This window comes from Schistocerca serialis, chromosome 1 (assembly GCF_023864345.2).
Source record: "Schistocerca serialis cubense isolate TAMUIC-IGC-003099 chromosome 1, iqSchSeri2.2, whole genome shotgun sequence".
Classification (NCBI taxonomy): Eukaryota; Metazoa; Arthropoda; class Insecta; order Orthoptera; family Acrididae; genus Schistocerca; species Schistocerca serialis.
In genome coordinates, this window is record NC_064638.1 from 899,581,778 (window position 1) to 899,596,396 (window position 14,619).

The 14,619-nt window shown below is 44.4% G+C and overlaps 1 protein-coding gene across 1 annotated transcript in view; it reads right to left on the reverse strand.

The window, feature by feature from the left end:
* The window catches only part of LOC126444898 (uncharacterized), a 697,169-nt gene that overhangs the window by 199,393 nt on the left and 483,157 nt on the right, over nt 1–14,619 (reverse strand). The window lies entirely within an intron of this gene.

Genomic DNA, 14,619 nt, shown 5'->3' on the forward strand with positions numbered 1-14,619 from the left:
CTCGCGTGCCGCAAAAAAGATCGCGCGTACCGCAAAATAGATCGCGCGTGCCGCAAAAAAGTTCGCGGGTGGTGCAGAAATGTCCCAAAAAAATTTTCCTGTGGCAGAGAAAGATAGCCAATGGCACAAAAATATCACCAGCAACACGAAATCGACGGAAATGGATGATACTGGTAGGTGTGGGAGAGATTGTTGGCAGTGATTATTGGGTAGAAAAAAGAGAATAACGAACGTTAAAACTATGGATTGTTAAATAAATAAATCAATAAATAAAAAAAGTGAAGTGGACTATAAACGGAACAAGATAATAGGAGGAAAATGAAACTAGCACACTTGGTGACGAAAATATTTATTTATGTATATATAAAACACTGAAGAAGAGAAAGTGTTTAGATGACAGATGTGATAGCTAACAAAAGAGACAAAACAATGAAGGATATAGACCATATAGGTGATCTAAATGATTAATGGAAAATCTCATATAAAAATGAGAAACAAATACTAACAAAAACATTGAGGGGCTTGCCAGTTCTTACCTCAGCTCAGTACAGCTGATAGATACACAAAAAAACAGAACCGAAAATTTACGTTCCTAGATTTTTGGAACAAATGTTCCTTCATCACCACAGCTGAATCCCATGCCATTAAGGAGCTGAAAACAGACTGCTCTATTGTCATCCTCCAGGCAGATAAAGGCTCCACAAATGTGGTACTTGACTGTGTGGAGTATGTGGCAGAAGGACTGCGTCAACTCTTCGACACCTCAACCTACAAAGCTGTTACCCAGGGTCCCATTCCCTCCATCCAGACTGAGCTGCAGAAAATCCTAAAAATTCAAGGTCCCTCACAAGGCCTCACAACAGCTTCCATAGACTTACTCACTTCACCTGAGCCACGTACCCCTACCTTCTACCTATTACCCAAAATCCACAAAGAGACCCATCCTGGCAGTCCCATTGTACCAGGCTTCAAAGCCCCAACAGAACGTATCACAGCTCCGGTAGACCAACCCCTCAAACCTATCACCCGCAGACTCTCATCCTACATCAAAGACACAAACCACTTCCTAGAATGCCTGAAATTCATTCCCACTCCTCTCCCACCTGAAACCTTTCTTGTCACCATAGATGCTACATCCCTTTACACAAACATCCCACATACCCATGGTGTCTCTGCCCTTGAGTACTACCTCTCCCAACACCCACCCAAAGATCTTCCAAAAATCTCATTCCTTATCACACTTACTAACTTCATCTTCACCCATAATTACTTCACTTTTGAAGGCCAGACCTACAAAAAAATCAGGGAACGGCCATGGGATCCAGGATGTCTGCATCCTATGCCTACCTCTTCATGGGCCACATGGAGGAGGCTTTCCTGAAGACCCAACAGCTGCTGCTTCCCCTGGCCTGGTATAGATTTATTGATGATATCGTTGTGGTCTGGACTCATGGTGAAGAAACACTCCTTAATTTCCTCCATAACCTCAACTCCTTTTGGAATCTGAATTTCACCTGGTCCTTCTCCAAAACCCAAGTCACCTTCCTGGATGTTGACCTTCATCTTATTGAAGCTCACAACTACACCTCTGTCCATATCAAACGCACAAACAAACAACAGTACCTTCACTTTGATAGCTGCCATCCATTCCACATCAAACGCTCCTTTCCCTACAGCCTAGGTATTTGTGTCAAACATATCTGCTCCAGTGATGAATCCCTCAACAATTACACCAATAACCTGGCCAGTGCTTTCCTCTCCCGAAACTATCCTGCAGACCTTGTCCACAAACAGATCCTGAGCAGTACATTCCTCCCCGTCCAACAACCATGTTCCTACCCCCAGACCACACAGATGCATCCCTCGTGTCATTCAATATTATCCTGGCCTCGAATACATCAACAAATTACTCCGTCAGGGATATGACTTTCTCAAGTCAAGCCCTAAAATGAGATCATCCCGTGACAAAATTCTCCCCACACCACCCAGAGTTGCCTTTCGTCACCCCCCTAACCTCTGTAACATCCTTGTTAAACCCTACAATATTCCCAGACTACCTTCTCTACCCAGCGGTTCCTACCCCTGTAACTGACCCCGTTGCCAAACCTGCCTCATGCATCCCCCCACAACCACCTACTCCAGCCCTGCTACATGTAAAACCTACACAATTCAAGGCAGGGCCATGTGTGAAACTACACATGTCATTTATCAGCTGACATGCCTGCACTGCACAGCCTTTTACATTGGTATGACAACAACTAAACTGGCTGAGCGCATGAACGGACACAGATGAACTGTCGGCCTAGGAGATGACCAACACCCAGTAGCGGAGCATGCCCTCCAGCATTATTCTAGGAACCTAGGAACCTGCTACACCGTATGTGCCATTTGGCTTCTCTCACCCAACACCAGTCCCTCAGAACTGTAGAGATGGGAATTTGCACTCCAACACATCCTTTCATCCCTCCATCCCCCTGGACTGAACCTATGTTAAACAACCTCACTCCCATTTACTCTTCAGTCTTCTCCTCTTTCCCTTTCCTCTTAAGCCATTCACACGTCTTTTCATCCTACATAGTTATGTTTACCTTTATACTATATACCTCTTTACTTATGTATGCATCCTCTTTGGTTTGAAGATGGCACAGTGCTTACAGTAGTATATCTTTGGCTTCCCTCTGACAACCATGCCTCCATCCTTGCTACCCTCCCTGTTTTCCTTTCCCTGTTGCTTCATAACCTGGGTTGTGAGTAACTGAATCCACTTTCCCTTCTTCCCTTTCTTTCCCCTCTCTCCACCCTGATGAAGGAACATTTGTTCCAAAAGCTAGGAACATAAATTTTCGGTTCTGTTTTTTGTGTATCTATCGGTTGTACTAATATAAATTTTGTAGTAGTTATAAACATTTGGAAGATGTACTACTAGTACTCTTTAAGTATTCATTTGGCTCTATTCAAAGACATGTTAGCAATTCTAGCCCTTTATTAATTCCAAAATAGTTACCAAGTTTGTCAAAAGTATTGTTTATATAACTATGTCTGTTAATCTCATTGTTTAAACAATTAAATTGGACTAGCCTTTGTGGTAGAAGAAACTATTATAAAGGAGGAATTTTTTGATATATTCAGTTAATTGAATTAGTTGTGTTTTACTTGTAATTCCTGGATGTTAAATATTGAACGATGTATAGTTTCAGTGCCTATTACTGTGGGGATATGTAAGGGGCCAAATTTTGGTCCCAAGACAGTCAGTCCATGGCCAATTTTCAGACAGGAAGTCTGTATTAGTTAAAGTATTAACAATATAGTGGAATTAGTGTAACACAAATACACTGTGTGTTAAAACAATGACAGTATCTGTCCAAATTATTTGAGAAATAGTGTCACATGTACCTGATTATTCTGCAAGAACTGTGAACTGTGTGGTTAGGTATTTACTGCTCATAGATGATCAGTAGCAAACTATTGCAGCAGTACTGTTATGCTGATGTTTGCTTGCAATCTATTAATAAGGCTTATAATGTACCAAAAGTGAACTGGCCATATAATTGAGTAAACTGGGCAAGTTATGAACAGCGAAAGTAAAGACCTGTGAAATGCAACTGCGCAACTGTCATCATCACTTACTGTATCATTTACAGTAATCAGTGTTGAACTCCCCCCCATTTTTCAGACAGTATAACAATGCACTATGTCAACACAGAGGAGATAAAGCAGGTGAACATCACAAACTGGAGCGTGTTGAAGCCTACACAAATCCATTAAAGATTATGGAGACAAGTGTGAATACTACTTACTGAATTGCTGTGTAGGCACCGTGGTGGACAGAACAATTGTGGGACAGATGACTATCAATCACTGAATGCCACCACCCATCTCAATGCGTTGGCAACATTGGCAACATGCTGCACAGTGTGTTATGTTGTATATCAGACATAATCCCAGTGTGATTCAATGCAGGCAACAGAATGGTGTTGCAAGGAGTAATATATTCATGAGTATCAACATGTGTTGTACACATCCAGCTGTAACCCGCAACTAAAAAGAAGTCTGTTGGGGTTAGGCCTTGTGATCAGACATGCCAGTTAATGGGTACACCATGGCCGTTCAGCCATTTAAGATATGTGATAACCAGATACTAGGATACTTGTCTGGTGCACTGAATCAGAGATCTATCATGTTACAGGTACATTTGCCTTCCTTGCTGTAATATCACTGGTTTTCAAAAGTGAAAACATACATACTCAAACACTCACATACACACATCTAGGCAATTACATTTTGCTGGCCAGATTAACACAGCAAAGCTATATCTTTGCAAGTGGACTGGTTGTGATGGGCGGTGGGTAGTGACAGGGGGGGGGGGGGGGGGAGGTGGCAGGAAGTATGTGAGGGACTATGGCTGAATGGTTGGAAGCTTGGAGGGAGGCAGTCAGTTTGCCAGCTAGTAATGCTGGTGGGAGGAGTGGCAGCTGGAGAACATCAAGATTGTAGCAGCCACTGGGAAATGGGGCACACTAAATACAATATCAGAAACTGAATTAGGAGGGGGTGACAGATTGGAGGAAAGGACAACTGTTGGTTTGAGGGTGTGGAGACAGTGGTTTATCTGAGAGTGAAGACAGGATCAATATGGAAGTGGAGGATGTTTTTTAATGATAACTCCCATCTGTGTAGTTTACAGAAGCTGGTATTGGAGGGAAGAATGAAGCGGCCACTGAAACTGAGCCTATTGTGCTCACCTGCACGTAGTGCCACCTTGTGGTCACCTTTTTTCTTGACAATAGTTTTGTGGTGGCCATTCATCCAGGTGAACGGCCACTTAAGAGTTACATAAAAAGCTGTTAAGTGTCTGCAGGAGAGATGGTAAATTACCTGGCTCCTTTCACAGGTGGCTCGAGCTCTGATGGGATAAGATAAGCCTTTGACAAGACTGGAGAAGCAGATGCTGGGTTGAAGATTGGGAAGGTCTTGCACCTTGGTCTGCTACAGGGATATGTTCCAAGTGTAGTGGGAGTGGTATAGTGATGAATTGGAATTACGCGTATGTTGGGAAGGTGACAGAACACCAACTCTGGAGGAGTGGAAAGGTTCTAGGATACGTCATCCATTTCAGGACAGCATAAGCGATAATCAAAGGTTATAGTTGAGTTGTTCCAATCCAGGGTTGTATGGGCTGATGAGGGAAGGCGCTCATTTGTAGCTAATTCTTGGTTGTGGTAAGAGGATTGGGCAATGTGAGGATATGGCATGTGAAATCTGTTTGTGGACTAGGTTTGTGGGATAAAAATGGTTCAAATGGCTCTGAGCACTATGGGACTTAACATCTATGGTCATCAGTCCCCTAGAACTTAGAACTACTTAAACCTAACTAACCTAAGGACATCACATAACAGCCAGCCATCACGAGGCAGAGGGAATCGAACCTGGGAACCCGGGCGTGGGAAGTGAGAACGCTACCGCACGACCACGAGCTGCGGACGTTTGTGGGATAAAGCCTGCCTGTGGAGGCCTCTATGAGTCCTTCAGCATACAGGGCAAGGGAGAGTTCATCACTGCAGACACATAGCCCATGGGTGGCTACACAATTTGTGAGAGATTTTTTGGTGTAAGAGGTCCTTCAGCCCCCAAAATTCAGCTACTATTGCTGGATAGTGGGTTTAATGAGGACAGATATGTCAATGGAGATATCAGAGAGGTGGAGGAGAGCATTCATGAATGTGGTGCTTAGAGTTGATGAGGACCAGGTGAACCAGATGGAAGAGAAGCCATTGAGATTGTGAAGGAATATGGACCGGCTGTCTTGGTCCTGAGTCCTGACAATGAGGGTATCATCAAAGAACCTGACTGGACTCAAGGTTGGGAGTTTTGGGAGGTTAGGTAAGTTTCTACTAGATGGCCCACAAACAGGTTGGCACTGGATGGTGCCACATATGTACCCTTGCCTCTGCCACTGATTTATCTGTGTACCATCCCCAGGAAGGAGAAGTAGTTGTCGGACAAAGTACAGTTGGTGTGTTGTGTACAGAAGGAAGTTGAGGATTTGAAGTCTGAAAGACAGTGAGTGCGGTATTGATCGATATCCACAAGGCCATGGCCATGAGAGATATTGTTTCATATGGAGGTGGCATCAATAGTGACAAGTCAGACACCACAATTACAATGCCTTTCAGCCATCCCACCTCACACATCCCTACCATCAGAATATTTCACTTTTACCTGTTCCTTCCCACATGTAACTACTGTGTAATCAAATATTTCTGTATCTCAAAACAAGCCTTTTGTTACCAGCACTATTTATTCCACCCATTTCCCTCCATGCCCACATACTGTGTCATCCAGTTCTCCTTACAACCATCCAACAATTTCTGTTGCCCATTTCCTGTGTAATTGTAAGAAGATTGTCTCTTCCCCTAAGCCACACATAGTTCCTTAAATACTCTTGAAAACAAGGAAACTGCACCATTCCATAACCATAAAAATTCCCTTATCTGTATCCCAACCATCTATACACAGAGACCTTAAGCTTTTCTGTTTGCACCAGTTCCTATCACTCATGAACATGTTACTGCAAAAGACCTTTCCATAGCACATGCTTCCCAGTAGAATCTCTACTCCCTCTACAAGATACTGTTACTGTGAAAACCTCACTACATTCACAACATCCCTGAAAAGAAACCCTTTTACTCCAGCATCTGGAGGAGCATTCCAGACACTACTTCCAAAAGTTGTCCGACTTGTTGACTTTTTACTCCAGCCTTAGAGCACCGCATTTGATTAACACCTGTATTTCTTTCTCCCCATGTCAGTCCTTTGTAATGCCCAGATCCTGCCTAGCTGACCTCTTCAGTTTACCACATCCTTCAACACCCTCCCCCTCCTAACTGCAAGAAAACCTTAGTCAGCCAGACCCAAAACACAGTTGTGAGTATCTCCACCAAACTCCCCAGTCATCCAACTGTGAGGCATGGGTGACTGGTGAATCTGAATTGGTAGGGGGTGACAGACAGGAGGAAGGGCAAACTGTTGGGTTGAGGATGTGGGGACAGTAGGTTACCTGCAATTGAGACCACGATGATTACAGGAGTGTAGGATGTGTTTTCAGGCTAACAACCATCTGTGTAGTTTACAGAGGCTGGTGGTGGATGGAAGAATCCAGGCAGCTCAGGTTGTGAAGCAGCCATAGAAACTGAGCATGTTGTGCTCAGCTGCATGTTGTGCTACTGGGTGATTAATTTTGTTCTTGGCAATAGCAGGCAGTTACAATTCATCCTGGTGGAAAGCTTCTTGGTAATGACATAAAAAGCTGTGATGTGTCTGCAGCAAAAATGGTAAATTACGTGGCTGTTGTCAGGTGGCCTGAACTCTTATGGGGCAGGATACTCTGTGACAAGACTGGAGTAGGAAGTGATGGGTGCATGCATTGGACATGTCTTGCATCTTTTTCTGCCTCTAGGATATGATACCTGTGGAGTGGAAATGGCATAAGGATGGATGTGAATTACGTTTATGTCAAGAGGGTGACGGAAAACACCATAAGAGGAGTGGGAAGGATCGTATTGAGTATCTCCCTCATTTCAAGACAGGATAAGAGATAATCAAAGCTTGCTGAAAAATATGGCTCAGTTGTTCGAGTTCAGGGTGATACTGGCTGATGAGGGGTATGCTCCTTTGTGGCTTATTGGAGGATTGGGAATGTTAGAGGATATGGTTTGTGAAATCTGTTTGTGGACTAGGTTAGGAGGGTGCCAGTATTGCCTGTCTGTGAAGGGCTCCGTGAGTCCTTCAGCATACTGAACAAAGGGGTTCTCATCAGTGCAGACATATTGAGGTTAAACTGTTTGCAAAGGACTTTTGGTGTGAGATTACTAGCGGCTGTTGAAATGCAAGTACTGCTGGTGGTTAGTTGGTTTAATGTGGGCAGATATGTGGTTGGAGACATCAGAGAGGTGGAGGAGAACATCCAGGAAGGTGGCATGTTAGGTAGAGGATAACCAGGTGAACCTTACAGGAGAGAAGCAGTCGAGGTTGTGAAGGACAGGATGTCTTGGCCCTGAGTCAAGATCCTGAAGATGTCAAAGAACCTCTAGACCAGACCCAATTGGTAGTTTAGGGAGGATACATAATATTCTACTAGATAGCCAATAAAAATGTTGCCATTGGAGGGTGCCATGCACATATCCATGGCTGTGCCACAGATTTGTCAGTATGCCATCCCTTGCAAGGAAACATAGTTGTGGGTGAGGATACAGTTCGTGAGGTGTGTAAGGAAAGAGGTGTTACGTTTGGAGTCTGAAGGGCACTGATAGATATAGTGATCAATATGCACAAGGTAGGACATATTCTGAGGCATCTAGGGATCACCAGTTTAGTATTGGATGGCAGTGTGGAGGGTAAAAATCATAGAGGGAAACCAAGAGATGAATACATTAAGCAGATTCAGAAGCATGTATATTGCAGTAGGTACTGAAGAAGCTTGCAAAGGATAGAGTAGTATGCAGACCTGCATCAAACCAGTCTCTGGACTGAAGACCACAACAACATCATGCACAAGGCTTTAGGGTTGAGCGTACTGTTAAAAAATTTCCTGAATTTTGTCCACAAGGTTTTTCTACATTTTTCTTTTACTTATTGTGCATGTCTTCTTCAAAACTCTCTCCTCCACAATTGATACACTGCTCACAATACTGTTTCCACTTCTGGAAGTAGTCTTGGAACACCTCTTGCTCAACTGTGTGACACACCATCTGCAAATTTTCTTTTATCTTGTGTATCATTGTAAATCTTGGTCCTTTCAACAGGGTTTTCATCTTTGGAAATTAAAAAACTCCACAGAAGGCCAGTCTGTAGAACACAGATGATGAGGCACAACAATGATTATGTTTCTTGTGTAGTATTCACACACCAGCAGGCAAGAATTGTGCACGTGCGTTATCATGATGCAATAGCCATGAATTATCTCGCCACATTTCAGGCCATTTTGTTCCCACATTTCTCGTAGTTGTTGCAACATATCCCGATAGTACCATCAATTAACAGTTTCTCCCAGTGGCATGAATTCATGATGAACTAATTCTTCTCTCAAAGAAAACTATCAGCATGGCTTTGACATTTTATCTGACCTGACCTGATGAGCTTTTTATGGTCTTTGAGAACACTTCGTGATCCATTGGGAATATTGAACCTTAGTCTCAACATCATATCTCTAGACTCATGTGTAAGCAACAGTTATGGTTCTCTTAAGGAACATCTTTTTCTCATTTGTACCATCTGAAAGCTCTTCACAGATTCCAATGCAAAGGTCTTTCTGCTCTTGACTCAAGAACTGTAGGACAAACCTGGTCACAACACAGTGCATTCCAAACTGCTGTGCCAGGGTTTCATGACATGAGCCAACAGAAATGTTACATTCTCCAACAATTTCATGGACAGTCAGTCTTTGATTGGCATGCAGTAATTCTTTGTCATTCTTGCAATGAACATTGTTGGTAGATGCTGAAGGGTGTCCTGAATGAGGGATATCTAACTTCTGTCCACCCTTATTTAAGCTATCTGAATCATTCCAAACACCAAGTATGGTTTAAACAATCAGCACCGTAGACTTCCTGCATAGTTTGGTGTATCTCTGTAAAGGTTTTCTTGAGTTTCAGGCAAAATTTAATGCAGGCATGTTGCTATTCTAACTCTGCCATCTCAAAATTCACAAACTGTGTGACGCAATATTCTCTTCAATACAGCACTGAAAAATGACTGACAGACATACAACCATGAAACTTCTGGAAGTTACATATTAAACACAGGCATTAACAGGGGTGCCAACTGCATTTTGCTGCAACTCACCACTGGCATGAAATTACGAATGTTCCAGAATTTTTTGAACAGACCTCATGTATGGACATGTGACAAGTGAGACCACTATTACAACAGCTTCCAGCCATCCCACCTCAAACATCCTTCCGAACTGAACTTTACATTTTTCATTGTTCCTTTCCACACATAACTAATGAGCAATAAAATACCGTCATGCCACAAAACTATCCTATACCACTCAGCATTATTTCTTCCATCTTTTCCACTCCCCAACCACATGGCACATCATTTAGTTCTCCTTATAACCACCTAACAATTTCACTTGCCTGTTTCCTGTGTCATATACCATTTCCTAACATCACCCATACCGAGTATATCATTGACCCATCTTTCTGCACCAGTTTAAAAGATTATCCCCTCCCTTGTAGCACATGCAGTTCCTTAAATGCCCTTGAAACCATGGAACCCGTCCCCCCCCCCCCAATGGTCCAACCATAAAAATCCCCTGCTTTGTGTCCCAAACCTATATTCACAAGCACCTTCAGCTTTTCAGATTGCACCAGTCCCTATCCTTCACAAACCTTGTACTGCAAAAGACCTATCCATGGCACAGGCTCCCCTCTGCAATATAAGTTACCGTGAAAATCTCACTACATAAACAACATCTCTGAAACAGAAACCTTTTTACTCCAGCACCTGGGGGAGAGTCCCAGACACCACTTAAATAAATTGTCCAAACTGTTGACACCGTACTCCAGCCTTGGTGCACCACATTTGCCACTTGTCACTTGTCTGCTTGTGTTTGTATATGTGCGGATGGGTATGAGTGTGTGTGCGAGTGTATACCTGTCCTTTTTTCCCCCTAAGGTAAGTCTTTCCACTCCCGGGATTGGAATGACTCCTTACCTTCTCCCTTAAAACCCACATCCTTTCGTCTTTCCCTCTCCTTCCCTCTTTTCTGATGATGCAACCCTTGCCTACTGTGTCACCTCCATGATGAACTGGACCTGATCTGCGATATTGTGGCTCTGCCTCCCTCTATGGACAAATATGCATTCGCCTGATATACCATCGTTGAGCAACTATCCACATCGACAGAGGAAGCTATCTGCCTCATCAGTCACAAGTTGCTGGATTCCAGATCCCCGTTGCAGCTCTGGCGTCGTCTCCACACTGTGAGAGACGCACGTCACATGCCAGATGTTACACTTTGATACATCTGGTTGCTCAAACTTCCTCCAGAAGTTCAAATTCAACTTCTCCATGTGACTTCAGCCCCACTAGAAGCCAATCTGAAGATCACTGACCAGGTATACAGTATTCTGCCCACCCTGCATACCTCCCCCAGGCTATTATTCAGGAACTTTTAGATCATAAGACTATTTTCCCTTCTTCTAGTAGTTGGTTGTCACCCATTCATTTGGTGCCCAAGAAAGATGACACTTTCTGCCTCTGCGGTGATTATCAGGTGCTTAGCACCAGAACAATTCTAGATAATTATTGCATCCCAAATATTCAAGACTTTGTTTCCCAACTGCACGGGGCATGAATTTTCAGTTTAATAAACTGTCACAATGCATATCAGCAACAGCCAATGGCCCCGGAGGATGTTGAAAAAACCGCTATCATCACCCCGTTCGTTGTTCAAGTATTTGTTTATGCCATTCAGCCTTAAAAATGCTGCACGGATGTAGCTACGGTTCATCAACTCATTGGTCAGAAAACTGGACTTTGCATATGCCTACCTGGACGACTTGCCAATTTTTTCTTCATCCCTTGAGGAACATGAACTCCATTTAAATACAGTGTTCCAACTATTAAAAGCAAATGGTGTCACAGTGAATGATGGTAAGTCACAACTCCGCCACACTAGTGTCACATTTCTGGGCCATGGGGTTTCTGCCGATGGCATCTGCCCCCTACCCAAATGGGTTGAGGCCATTAGTACGGTGCCTTTGCCTAAAGATTTTCAGGGCCTCTGCCGCTTCCTTGAAACTGTAAATTACTACTGCAAACACATCCCCCCCTGCCACTGACATACAAGCCCCAGTGATGGATGCTCTTGCAGGAAAAAACCCTCTAGGGACTCGGGCGGTCATGTGGACTCCAGATATGAGTTGCGCATTCGATAACCTGAAGTCAGCCTTACAGAAAGCCGTTACACACACTCATCCCCTTCCTGATGCTCCCATCTCGCTTACTACAGATGCGAGTGATACAGCAGTGGGGGTGGTACTTCATCAATCCGTGGGTTCTGTTGTACAGCCACTCAAACTTTTTTCCCACAAACTGTCCGCTTCCCAACATAAATGGTCGACCTTCGACTGGAAACTGTTTGCGCATTCATGCCACCACATGTCTGGTATGTGAACGTTTCATTTGGCTCAGCGTGATAAAACAGTGTCGCAGTTGGGCATGAGCATGTGTGGCTTGTCAGCATGCAAAAGTAGGATGTGATACACAGCACCCTATGGGTATGTTCGATGTGGCAAAAAGAAGATTCCAGCACATACACATCGATACTGTTGGGCCCTTACCGCCCCTCAGGCCTCTTCTGTTCCATACTGTCTGCCATTGACAGTTTTACCTGCTGGGTAGAGGTAATTCCTCTTACTAGTACCACAGCTGACACAGTGGCCCGCTATCAAATATTTCCAGGACGATATCAAAGGTCGCCATCTCATGGTATTTACCAACCATGAGCCATTGGTATATGCTTTCCATAAGCTTGGCAAGGACTCACCCCCAAGATGTTTTCATCATATGGACCTCATATGTCAGTTTATGAATGACATACGTTACATCAGAGGGGCAGACAATGTCGTTACCAATTTTCTATCTCATGTGTTGGTTTGATCTACACAACTGGACCTCAGTGAACTCCATAAATTGAAGACAGAGGATACTGAACGCACTGCATTGTGCTCCGATGTTAAAACAGGACTCAAACTAGAGTTACAGATGCTTCCTGGGTTTTCACCACCCATCTGGTGTGACGTTTCAACAGGACACACACGCCCAATGATTTATGCACCTCTCCACCAGGATATTTTTAATAGTATTCATGACTTGACACACCCTCGCATTCACACCACCACATGTATGGTATGTGAACATTTTATTTGGCCCGGCGTGATAAAACAATGTCGTGTGCAAAAGTAGGACATCATGCACAGCCCCCCATGGCTAAGTTCGATGTGGCAAAAAGAAGATTCCATCACATACACATCGATATTGTCAGGACCTTACCCCCTTGGGTCCCTTCTGTTATATACTGTCCACCATTGACAGTTTTACCCGCTGGGTAGACGTAATTCCCCTCACTAGTATCACAGCCAACGCAGTGGCCTGAGGAATTTTATTAATGTGGATCTCGTGCCCTGTCTGCCCGGTCTCTATCATCACTGATCAGGGCTGCCTGTTTGAGTCCACCCTCTTCCTACAGCTTTGTGACTGTGTGGGGTGAAACGATTTAGGAGTACTGCATACCACTCCTAGAGCAATGGGCTTGCCAAATGCTGGCACCGAACGCTCAAAACTTCCCTGATGTGCCACAGAGGTGAGTGGGCCAACGCCTTACCATGGGTAATGTTAGGCATTTGGGCCACATACAAAGAGGACCTTGGCACATCCCTTGCATAAGTACTGTATGGAGAACCCCTCACACTTCCAGCAGAGGTAGTCAAGCCTTCACTCCATCCAGATCAAATATGCGACTTGACATTCGTCGGGCACGTTAAGGAGTTAATCGCTAACATTTGTGTGCCTCCACCTGGACTGCCCTCCCATATTTCTGCATGAGGACTTGGCGTCATGCACTCACATCATGGTGCATGATGACACTGTCAGACCGGCACTCAGACCTCCATACTCAGGCCCACACAGAGTCATATCGGGGCGTAACAACACGTTTGAAGTGCTCATTAATGGCACACCTCAAACAGTATCTGTCTGCTGCCTCAAACCAGCATGGTCTCTGGGAGAACTAGCTGATATCCCACCCAGTCAGCCCTGACTCCCTGCTACACCCACCTCACATGAGGCATCTACCCACTGTCTGGGGATGAGTAACGCTGTTCCCGCACTTGTGACATTACCCACACCAAATCGTGAGACAGTGCTGCAGGTGCATGTGACATTCCCATACAGAGTGATGTGTGTGATGACTCCCCCTCCTACAAGCAGCCCCCTGCCTCTCCCCTGTTAAGATTCAGAGATGTATCAGGGGCCAGCCTTGGAACAGGAGATGTTGCCCCTGGCGACTCATGTGGAGATGCTGTCAACCCGTATACGTGAGTGGTAGTGAATGGCAACACAGATTTTATTTGTGGCTCTGAAGTGTTTTTTGTGATGCAGCCAGATAATGTGTGTATCTTCTATGAATGAGCCAGCTCGCCCAATGACAACTTACCCCCACATTAACCTTCTCCAGTCTGTCCCCTTGCCTGCTGGTACTGACCCATCCATGGTAAAAGTACTATGTACTGCAACAGGCATTTAAGTCTGCTACCCCAGCTCCTCACAACCCACAGTCCCCTTCCCGGGTCCCTCGACTGCTGTACGAGGATTCACCTGGTCAGGCAGGACCATCCGCCCCCCTCACTGGCTTGAAGACTTCAATTACTAATGTAATGTAATGTAAGGTATGGTTTCGGTTTAAACACCCTCTCCCTCTCCCCTGGGTGTTTCTTTTACATGTATGCCCCAATATTTATGTTTTGTGCTCCATACTCTTTGTGCCAGAAGTAATTTTTTTTTTTTTGTTGGGGGGGGGGGGGATAATGTGGTGACTATCGACCAAGTCGTGTG